This window comes from Psammomys obesus, unplaced genomic scaffold, assembly GCF_907164565.1.
Source record: "Psammomys obesus unplaced genomic scaffold, mPsaObe1.curated_primary_1811, whole genome shotgun sequence".
In the NCBI taxonomy this organism is placed as follows: Eukaryota; Metazoa; Chordata; class Mammalia; order Rodentia; family Muridae; genus Psammomys; species Psammomys obesus.
Genome location: NW_026590809.1, coordinates 3,020,304 through 3,031,997, shown reverse-complemented (window position 1 = coordinate 3,031,997; position 11,694 = coordinate 3,020,304). Strand labels below are relative to the sequence as shown.

The 11,694-nt window shown below is 46.3% G+C and overlaps 1 pseudogene; it reads right to left on the bottom strand.

Moving 5' to 3' along the window:
* Nucleotides 1–480: 480 nt before the first annotated feature.
* LOC129678303 (glyceraldehyde-3-phosphate dehydrogenase-like) lies at nucleotides 481–10,677 on the bottom strand (annotated as a pseudogene).
* Between the last annotated feature and the right edge of the window lie 1,017 nt (nucleotides 10,678–11,694).

Here is an 11,694-nt window from a genome sequence, read left to right as displayed (position 1 = left end):
GTGAGACCCCAGGTCTTACAACACCACACACACACAAGAGGCACATTAAGGAATAAAATTAATAAGAATATGGTGCATTAGGAAAGTAGATTTCCAGTGCTAGTACTAAAACTTAATGGCTTTCGTTAACTGGTAACTGATAGGGGGAAGGAGACAGGGATATGATAAAAATAGTTGATTCTGCAATATGGATACCACTAGTAAAAACCATATACATTTAACAAAGTAACTGAATTCTGATCCCTATCAAACTCCTGCTATAGCATTAAAATTTGGGGATGGGGTAGAGTGAACTTCATTGGTGGTATTCAAGAGAATAGGGCTCCTTAAGCCCCTTCCCTTCTCCTGGGTGTCCGAGATGGAAACTGGGAAGGAGATGCTCAGCATCATGCCGGGGGCTGAGCTGGGACAGCAGTTCCTCTGCAGCCGAGGGCCTCTCTTGCTCTCGTGTTCTTCCTGGGATGGACGGTCCAGTGAGTTTTACTCCTTGTAGGCCATGTGTTCCACCACCCTGTTGCTGTAGCTGTATTCTTGTCACACCAGGAAATGGGCTTTACAAAGCTGTCATTGAGAGCAACGTCAGCCCCAGCATCAAAGGTGGAAGAGTGGGAGTCACTGTTAAAGTCACAGGAGACAACCTGGTCCTCAGCGTAGCCCACGATGCCCTTTAGTGGGCCCTTGGATGCCTGCTTCACCACCTTCTTGATGTCATCACACTTGGCAGGTTTCTCAAATTGGCATTTCAGATCCATGACAAACATGTTAGGGGTAGGAACATGGAAGGCCATGGCAGTGAGCTTCCCATTCAGCTCTGGGATGACCTTGCCCACAGCCTTGGCAGCACCAGTGGATGTGGGGATTATGTTCTGGGCAGTCCCATAGATATCACTCTACAGCTTTCCAGAGGAACCATCCACAGTCTTCTGGGTAGCAGTGATGGCATGGACTGTGGACATGAGTCCTTTCATGATGCCAAAGTTGCCATAGATGACCTTGGCCGGGGGAGGGGCTAAGCAGTTGGTGGTGCAGGAAGGATTGCTGACAATCTTGAGTGAGTTGTCAGACTTCTCATGGTTCACACCCATCACAGACATGGGGCATCAGCAGAAGGGACAGAGATGATGAGCCTTTGGCCTCACTCTTCACCAGTAGACTCCACAGCATGCTCGGCACCAGCATCCCCCCATCTTAGCAGGGTCTTGCTCCTGGAAGATGGAGAAAGCCTCCCCATTGAGACAAGTTTCCCGTTCTCAGCCTTGATGTGCCATTGAACTTGCCATGGTAGAGTCATCCTGGAACATGCAGACCGTGTGGTTGAGGTCAGCGAGGGCTCTCTGCTGGCAGCAGCACCCACCTGCCAGAGCTGAAGGAAGCCCAATAAGGCCTGGTTCACTTTGACCTTCACCCTGGTGTCTCAGGGACAAGGCTGGCACAGGAAGATGTGACTGTCTCTGGAATGGGAAAAAGCAGAGAGCTTCATTAAAATGTTTTAATGTGAAGTCAGATTTACTTTAAAAATGGAAATATTGATGGAAATAAATTACAAAAATATGCAGAATATAAGTCATTGAACCAATACTTCTCAATTACTTTTCTCTTAAGTTCTTTGAGACTCTCACCCAGTCTTGCGCCTCAGTTCCAGGCAGCGTCTATATAACCCTCTTTTTTGTTTGCAGAAAACAAGGGCAGGGGATACATTGAGCTCAAAGAAATATCAGGGGTAGTAGAACCTATGTGGAGTCTTCAAGTTGAATCTGCTGTGCATCATTAAAACACTTTAAGCAGCAATGCCATCATGATAAAAGCCAGTGAATTTGATGGAAAGCAACTATGTCTAAACAAGAGGTCTTTGCTATGGAGTTGTGTGGAATTAATGAGACAGCACTTACAAATCATCACGCGTGGCTCTCAATGGCTGCTAGGTAGAGTTGGAGACCACCAGTCCAACCCATGTCCCACCAGTCCAACCCATGTCCCACCGGTCCAACCCATGTCCCACCAGTCCAACCCATGTCCCACCAGTCCAACCCATGTCCCACCAGTCCAACCCATGTCCCACTTTGTTCTATATACAAGGCACCCAGCTAAGCTGCATTTCCCAGCCTTCTTTGCAGCTAGGTATAACAGCGTGGCAACAGACATCAAAAGTACATAGGTCAAAATTACAAATGACACTTAGAGCACTGGGTAAACTCCTGCATACTGTCCCCTTTCTTTGAGCTGAAAACCCAGCTGTGATTGCAAAGCCGGCAGCGAAAACACTGCCTTTGGGAATGCTTTGTGACCACACGGAATACAGTTGTCAGTTCTCCCTGGACTAATGTGCAGGTTTATAGCGCTTCCGCTACATCAGGCCCACCTTTGTCCTAAAGAACGCAACCTTGTTTTCCATAACTACTTCCTTTTTGCAACGCTATCTTCCACATGTATAAGCATTTAAAATAGCTGCAATTGACATGCATGTTGCTTTGCTCTCCTGGATAGTTTTACGTCAACTGACACAAGCTAAAGACATATGAGAAGAGAGAACCTCAATTAAAATTATGCAAAATAAATAAACAAATAAACACATTTTAAAAATTTTTTAAAAGAAAGAAAATGTTTCCATAAGACGGGGCTGTAGACAGTCTGTAGGGTATTTTCTTAACTAGTGATTGATGAGGTAGGCCCCGCCCATTGTGGGTGTACCATCCCTGGGCTGGTGATACTGAATTCTATAAGAAAGCAGGCTGAGCAAGCCACGGAGGGCAAGTAAGCAGCACCCTCCACGGCATCTGCATCAGCTCCTGCCTCCAGGTTCCTGCCTTGTTTGAGTTTCTATGCTGGCTTCCTTCAATGATGGACTACAATGTGGAAGCAAAAGCCAAATAAACCCTCTCCTCCTCAACTTGCTTTTCAGTCATGGTGTTTCACCACAGCAATAAAACCCTAACTCAGACATTTGCAATATCTCAATATTACAACTACCTTTCAGCATTCAAAAACTGTCCTCCAGGGTCTGAGGAGATGTCTCCGTAGTATTTGCCATGCAAGAACAAGCACAAGCATTCACATCTCCATAGCCCATAGCACAATGCTGGGTAACTCTGCAGCCACCCTCTGAAGGCAGTGGAAGGTGGCAGTGTGTCCTCAGGACAATCTGGCAGGTAGACTAGCCATAGGGATGAGCTCTGCTTTCAGCTGAAAGACTCTTCTGTTGTTATACAGAAAACAAAATCCCAAATTGTTCAGTTTTACCAATAAAGACTCAGGAGCCTGATGCCGTGGTGAAAACCTGCTAGCTCAGAGAGGCAGGCAAAGCATCCAGCTTATCTTCCTGCTCAGTTGGTGTCCCAGAAGGAAAAAGCCAAAAATCAAAGGCTAAAAACCAAAAGCTTGCTAGCTCACCGGACAGCCCAGGAGGAAAAAGCTAAAAGCGAAAAGCCAAAGAGCTCTTTCTTCTTCTCCACACTGTCTTGCTCCACCTCTTATCTAGAGTTAAGTTTATTAAGTCCTGTGTACAGAAAGCTCTTAGATTGAAGGTGTGTGTTAGGGCTGAGCCACACCAAACAATAAACAGGCTGTTACAGTTCACAATCAAGGTTCACAATGAGACCAAACACCCTGCAACACTAGTGCTCTTCCTCAGTGAACCAGATGGAAAATGATTAAGGAGGATCTGGATATCACTATGAGGCCTCTACATGCATGCACACACATTCATCCACATACACAAACATGCATTATACATTCACGTACCACATATATATACACGCAATAAGTACGTACGTTTTAATTTAAAAATTATCTTTAACTGCTGTAAAATCAAAATTGCTCAGAGGAATTAGTATGATGAAAAAGCTCTTGAGATTCTCCTTTTGATTAATGGCTATGGCATCTTCAGTCATATACAGTGATTAGAGAAGGTTGAAACTGAAAATTGTCAAGCAGGAAAAAAATAATTTGAGTATCCACTCCTCAGTAGTGACTCTTCCTGTTGCGACACTAGAGAGGCCAAGCCTCCCTTGCCCAGCAGTTACTCTCTTCCTAAAACAATCTAACTTCCTTAGTGGAAGTGGAAGTTAAGACCATCCTAAAAGCAGTCAGAACTTTCTGGATAATCAGATATTCCATTGTGATTATTCCCTTCATAGGCAAACAATACATCCTTTTGATTTTCTGTCATCTGCAATTTTTGTGGTCTTGGGTCCTTGAAAAGCCTAGCAGGAAATAAGTCCAGTGAAGGATCATTTCAAGATAATAGACTCTGTTAAAATATTCTCGATAAGACAGTAATGTCTCCAAAAATTTAGTGCAGACATAGTAAGGTTTAGCTTAAAAAAAGAAATGAAATCAACCCAGTAAGTCACTTCCACATTAATTCAAAGCATTTGTTAAACATCTACAGGACACAAAGCATTATCTTACTTGCCATCTCTTCTCTGAAGTGAGTGGTGATGGTTAACACTCATTGTCAGCTTGACTGGATTTTGAGTCATCGTGGAAACACACTTCTGGATGTGTCTGTGAGGGTATTTTCAGAAAGGTTTAACTGAGGAAGGAAGCCCCACCCTGAACACAGGTGGCACCAACCCATTAGCTGACATCTTGGACAAAATAAAAGGAAACAGTGAGCTGGACGCAGGCTGTAACCTGTGACTGCTGGCATCTTGTGCCGGCTGCCTCAAGCGCCCTGCAGTCATGATGAACTGTGCCCTCAGACTGTGAGCCAGAGTAAATCCTACAATTCTTATGCCAGGCATAAAATTAATGACAATAAAAACAATAAAAATAAAAACCAATCCCATGGCAGCTCAGTATCCAAATGGCTTCCCTAGTAAGGGGAACAGGGACTGTCTCTGGCATGAACTCTATGGCTAGCTCCTTGACCTCCCCAGCCCACCGTGGGAGGAGCAGCATAGCTAGGCTATAGGGGAGGACATTGCAGCCAGTCCTGGTGAGACCTGATAAGCTAGGGTCAGATGGAAGGGGAGGAGGACCTCCCCTATAAGTGGAATTAGAGAGGGGCAAGGAGGAGATGAGGGAGAGAGGGTGGGACTGGAAGGGAATGAGAGAGGGGGCTACAGCTGGGACACAAACTAAATATACTGTAATTAATATAAAAATAAAAAATTATACCGAAAAAATAAAAACCAATAAAAATTAATGACAAACTACGGCGAGATCTGCAGTACATAAGTAGATTATATCTGGACATCTTAGAAGGAGAAATTAGTACCTTTTGAAGAACAGAAAGAGAAAGGAGAAGAGAAAGAGTCAAAGTGTATAGAATAGAGTCAGCGCTGACCTTGTGCCCACCATTCCCACTTCTTGGCCTCTAGAAACCGTTATTCCTAAATGGCCTTAGTTATGCTGACTGCTTGACCCTCAGAGGGGATATTAGAGACTCTGTGGGTCTCCCTAGAGGAAGGAGGTCTCTGCAGACATACGGTTTATCTCCTCTCTGTGTATTTCTCTGAGTGTGTGTTTCATTCTCTCTCTCTCTCTCTCTCCTTCCCCCATCCCCCATAAAATGAATACTAGCAGCCACATATGGCCACTGTGGTGTTCCGCCTCACCAGTGGCCACGAGCCTGTAACTGTTGGAACCATGAGCCAAAACAAACTTTTCCAACTTGTAAGTTGCTTTTGTCACAGCAACAAAAGGTCTGGCTAGCACAGTCATCTTCCCCTGGGATGTTTCAGAAAGAAGGAAGTTTGCCTCACATGTAACCCAAGTCACTCTCTTGGCAGCTGCTTCAGTGAGTCACTTGTTCCTACTCACTGCCTCAGTTCAGCAGTGGGTTATTTATTTATTTATTTATTTATTTGTTATTTATCTATTTATTTATTTATTTATTTATTTATTTATCTATTTGCCTTGGTGCAGGCAGGATGACCGAGGATCCTTTTCTTTCAATATGATAATGACCTCCATGGAAGGATAAAATGATTGTATTTTCTTTTTGTTTCTTTTCTCCTGAATGCAAACAAAAACATACAAGTTGGGCTTAAAAGATGGCTCAGTGGTTATAAGCACGGCCTACTCTTCCAGCAGACCCAGGTTCAATTCCCAGCACCCACATGGCAGCTCAAAGCCATGTTTAGCTACAGTTCAAGGGGACTCAACACTTTATCATAGAAACAATAGTTTTGAAGATGGAAAACCTTCCATTTGTATTGAAGGCAAGCATTTCCTAACCAGAATGTTACCTCTCTAAATTCCCCGCCCACAGTAGATACAGCACTTTACAAGTTTATGCCCAAAAGTTTTGGATTTATTTTTCTACTTCTAAGCGCTCTCCAGAATTCTATTTATAGTTCAGAGATGAAGTCTTCCTTAGTATCTCACTGAGCACATGAGTCAACGACATTGAAGGCCAATGTTAGTTTGGTGAACACGTGGAACCTTTGGCCAGGTTGAACTGCTGGGCAGGCCTCCCCTTCGGAACGTCTCTGTTGCGGAGAGGGAGACTCGAGCATGGCAACAGAGGAGACCTCAAGACTAATACGCCGGTACACCTGCTGATGCAGTAGCGGCCACAGGTTTTAGGGGTCGCCAATCACTTTCTCGACGGCTGTAAGGGCTACTCCAGACATAGCTCGTGCCGGTGCGTGTCTCGAGAAGCCCTAGACTACAGCAGAGGAGTTAGTTCTGTTATTCCACTAATGGACCTAATAATAAACTGCCCCCTAGGTTCTGGTAGGAACTTTATACCCACAGATTCGTGCATCTCCCAACCCTCGCCGGAGAAGCTTCTTTTTACAGTAGGTGATGATTAATAACAGAGACCCACAACTGGCCAGCATGGAGAAAGTAGGACACTTTAGTGCTCAGCTGTAGCCCTGACTCCAAGGCTCAGAGATTATCGTGAAAGAGGGAGGTGATGGGGAGCTCGCAAGAGCCAGCCATAGCGGATGTCTGCCACAAAACCCATATTGTCAGTTATGCATATATGAACTCACAGATATCGTGACTGCTCCCATATGATCTGAACAAAATTGAGCTAGCCAAAAAATGCCATCATAGATGAGAGTGAGGCTCGTGAAGTCTCATCCCTAGCTGAGCAACTATTAGCAGCTGATGGCTGCTGAGGGGTGGAGAGTTAGTTTTCTTCAAGGATACTGTCTCTGAAAAACATCTCGTGCTCATGAGAGGGTTCTATACCCCAAACATCCAGGCATCACCAAGTGGACTCTGGGCTTAAAAACAGTACGAGAAGTAGGGAGGAGAAAGTGGTGGAGAATGGGAGAGAGATTGGGGGAAGACATGGAAGGAGTATTACATGAATACATAAAATTCTCATAAAACAAATATTTAATTTTAAAAACCATATGCTGGCGTGGTACAGGACGGTCCCCTTCTTCCTCCACGGAGCCCGTCACAGTGCTGCATAGCCTTTCCCACAGGAATTCATTCAGGGTTGGAAACACGGCTTCAGCCTAGCCACTCAGAGGCCTGCCCCAGGATTTTAAAAATCTGACTCTGGCTGAAAGAAGACACTTTTCCTATAGATGAAGAAATTACAGGTCAAGGAAAACAAATTTTCTCCATTAAGAACAAGATTTTCCTCACTGTAAAATCAGAACCAAATGCCTAAGAAACAGAAGGGAGACTTGGAAGAGCACACAGTGCTTAATGTCGGGTTCTAGACGTGGATGCCTGAAGATTGCTATGGTTCTAAAGACACCCTTCAGCTCTCTGAGTTTTCAAATATTCTTTCAGTCAAGCTCAAATTTGACTTAAACTACGTTGGAGTGAGCTTCTTTTCCTGTAAACAAAATGCCCTCAATTACACACTATACGGACAAACCAGCTTCCCCGGGGAAGAGTGGACACACGCGACAAGCTATTCTTTCAGTTAGCATAAGAAAGTTCTGCATATGGGGTCTGCAAGTCCTTCTCTGGCCAGTACAATCACTCTAAACAGCCACATAGGACTTTACGGAAGTGAGGCTCGAATGTGCTAGCATGTCACAAGCCCAACACGCTTATACTCAGCCAGTATACCCTATGAACAGCTTCATAAGGTCCCCGTCCTCCCTGCGAGGCCCACCAGCTCCCGTATGTCGAACCAGTTGTCTATGATACTTGTCTTTAGATGTAATTGCAACACATTTATGAATGTGATATCTAGGAAGTATTAGCAACCTATGGTCCATGACGCAAAATGCTACTGGGGCAAACCAAGAAATCAGAGCTAAAACTAACAAAACTGTTCAGTGACTGAGGGTGGTACGATTAGTGAGAACTTTTTAGGGCTCTAATTAGAGTTTGTGCGGACCGACCCTGGGCCACCCAGCCTGCTCCCGCGCACCCGGAGAGGCTCCGGACACAAGGTCCTCCAGCCTGCTACCTCCTGGCACTTTCCTCCGAGAACACCGGGGAATGCCTGCTACCTTTTGCGCCCATTCTCACACTCTGACCAAGTCCCATGAAAAACTACTTCACACCTGCACAAACTGAGAAATCAAAGAAACTGGGAGTCAAGTGAAGTCTTGAAGAGGTGAGTAACTTCCTAACCTTCGCTAGGAAAAGAGAAACCTCACGTGCCTACATTTTACCCTGTACAACTACACTCACTTCAAAAGCAATATGAGAAACACAGTGAGACTTCTTCAGTGTCTCTGTGAGTGCATTACGTATGTGTACACATGTGTGCGTGTCTGTGTGTGCTCATGAACATACGTGTGCATGTGAAGGCCAGAAGTTGAAACCAGAAGCCTGGCACAGTAGCACATGCCTTTAACCCCAGCACTTGACAGGTAAAACCAGGTGGAGCTCTGTGGCTCTGAGACTAGCCTGCTCTACACAGGGAGCTTCAGACCGGCCAGAGCTATGGGGTGAGACCATTTCACAACCAAAACACCACCAGAGGTTGACATCAAGTGTCTTCCCAATTACTCTATAGCTTACATTTTGAGCAGGGTCTCCCACCGAAGCTAACCGACTCAGCTAGACTGGCTTTCTGAGCCGTGCTCTGGCCTCTGCCACCACCACCCCCCCCCCCCCCCCCCGCCGTCCCTGGGCCCCCCCCCCCCCCCCCCCCCCCCCCCAGCACTGGAATTACGAGGTCCGTGCTGCTGCTACATCTCCAGCTTTTCTACCTGGGTGCTAGACACCAAATTCAGGCCACACAAGCTCTTTACCAGCCGAGCCCCAGCCCCACTACGGCTGTTCCTTGTCCCTCTCACCCATGCCCTCCACAGGCTTCTTCCTCCATCACACCTAACGTGTATTTCACTAGTAGAAAAGCTACTTTCAGCCATTAGGCTACTCCCCCATTAGTGTACACAAAATGAATGAGTGATAAAACTGGAAGATGCTTGGGGGAAAAAGCATGCTTCTTCTTTCACCAGGTTTTGTACATTCTTTTTTGTTGTTTTTTGTTTTGTTCCATACATTCGTACTCTGGAGCAATAAAGGTCCTCAATGAGCCTCATTGTTCCTCGCAGAGTTTGGGGGTAGTGAGTCCTGGACACAGTCCCCACAAGACAAGGGGTGGGGGGAGAGGAAAGACGAGGGGGATGAAGGGGAAGAGAAAAGGAAGAGGGAGAATTGAAGGGGAAGGTAGGAGGGGAGGGAAGGGGAAGGTAGAAGGGGAGGGAAGGGGAAGGTAGGAAATTGTTACAGCCAGAGTGCCTGCCTGCAGGTCGTCTCTACCAAGCTCCGTTGTTACTACCGTGTGCTTGGAAACTGTTCTGAGAACATTTCAGTTCTTAATGCAGGAGATGAGAAGATGGCTCGGTGGGTAACAGTGCTTCCTCTGCAACATGAAGACCCAGGTTTGAGTCCCAGGACCCACATCCAAAGCTGGGCATGGCTGCATGTGCCAGCACTGAGAGGCAGGGACAGACAGATCCCAGAAGCTCACTGGCTGGGTAACCTAGCCAAAGTGGACACTTAGGGTTCATCTAGAGACCATCTCCAGCTGATCCAGCTGATCTCTCAGCTGAAGCGTGAGGGAAGAGGTCTGAGTCCCACTCTGACCTCCAGATGTGCACACAGAAGCGGGTACACCATTGTTCTCAAATGAACGTACCACACACAAACACACACAGACACATAAGAAGGAATGCTTACGTTCTTGGTAAGACATCATAAATTGATTGAATCTCAAATTAAATTTGAAAAGGTACTTTTGCAAGAATGGAAAGGAAGCTAATGTTCTTTCTGTGAGAGAACACTCAGGATTTAAGAATCTAAATGACATCAGGAAATAGCTGGTCTCGGTTAGATGTGTTTGTCCTCTAACATGATTAAGAACCACATCATCTGGGGCTTTAAAATGAATTGGTTTCCCAGTGTTGTGAGAGAAGACTTGTGAAGTAACTTGTTGTATTTTGTTTCACCTTTTATCCCTGGGGATGAAGTATCAGACATAGCCCCTCCTCTGGGGAGGGCAAGTCCGTGGTCCAGGGGGTGGAACTTCCCTTCTGTGCTTAGAATCACACTCAAACTCCTGGGCTGGACGGTTAGCTTTTAAAACTCTTTTGATTTGCTTATTTACCAATCTACTTATTTATATGTGTCTGAGTGAGCACAGGCTATGATGCTACATGCAGAGGTCAGAGGACAATTTGTGGGAATCAGCTCTCCCCTTGACCGTGTGGATTCTGGGGCTCAGACTCCGGTCATAAGGCGTGGTGGCAAATGTCTTTACCTGTTGAGCCATCTTACCTGCACTGAAGGATTCATGTTTTCATGTTGTGGCACAAGTTCTAGCTCCCTCCAGCCAGCAGAATGAGGGACACACAGTTAGCCACCTTTCCTCCTCAGAACCGGGAGAGGTGTCAGCTACCCCGGCGGCCGCAGCCAGTCCAGTCCTGCCGTGCTCACCTGTGTCTGGCCCTAACTCTCTTGCCGCAGAATATGCTGGGTTCATTCCCCGGGAGCACATGGCACATGCCCTGGTGTTAGAGCTTTATTCTGTGCTTCTTGGACAGAACCGTTTGCCCTCCATTTTCGTCCTTGGATGATTCACATCGTCTGCTCAGGAAGGCTGTCTCGGAACATCTGTCTCACATGGCATGCCCGTCTTCCTTCTCCCTGTGTCGTCTCTCTCCCCAGAACTCATGGTTCCATGGTGCTGTATTGCACACTGACTTTCTGTCTGTCTACTGTCAAGTACCTCAGGGCAAGGGTTTAATTCACCACTGAACCTCCTGTGCCTAGAACAGCAGCGCCTACATGGTACATTGGCGTGAATTCATACGTGAGTGGATAAGTGGGTGGGTGGAGAGTGGATGAGTGACTGTAGTTTTGGCAGTGTAGATAGAGCATGGAGTTTTGAGTTCTTAAAGATATTTATTTTTTATTTGGATGCATGAGTGTTTTGCTCTCTCTCTCTTTCACACACACACACACACACACACACACACACACACACACACACACATTCACTGTGGGGATCAGGAACTGGGGAAAAGGGGATCAAGGTGATGGAGCCCACGCAGAATCCCAGGAATCAGGCTCGAAAACTCAAGGTGCAGGTCCAACTTCATCGTCCAGTGAAACAGCCTTGAAACCATGGAAAGGCCAGTCAGACCACCCCATGCTAGCCTCAACCACCAATGACAATCAGGTTGGTGCAACTATAAGGAAATGGGGGGGGGGGGGGGGGGGGGGGAGTTCACCTAGGCGACTTCCGTAAAGAAGGGGGAAGCAGTCAGCGCCCTAGCCTCGGATCCATCTTGAGGCTTCACTCGCGTGCTA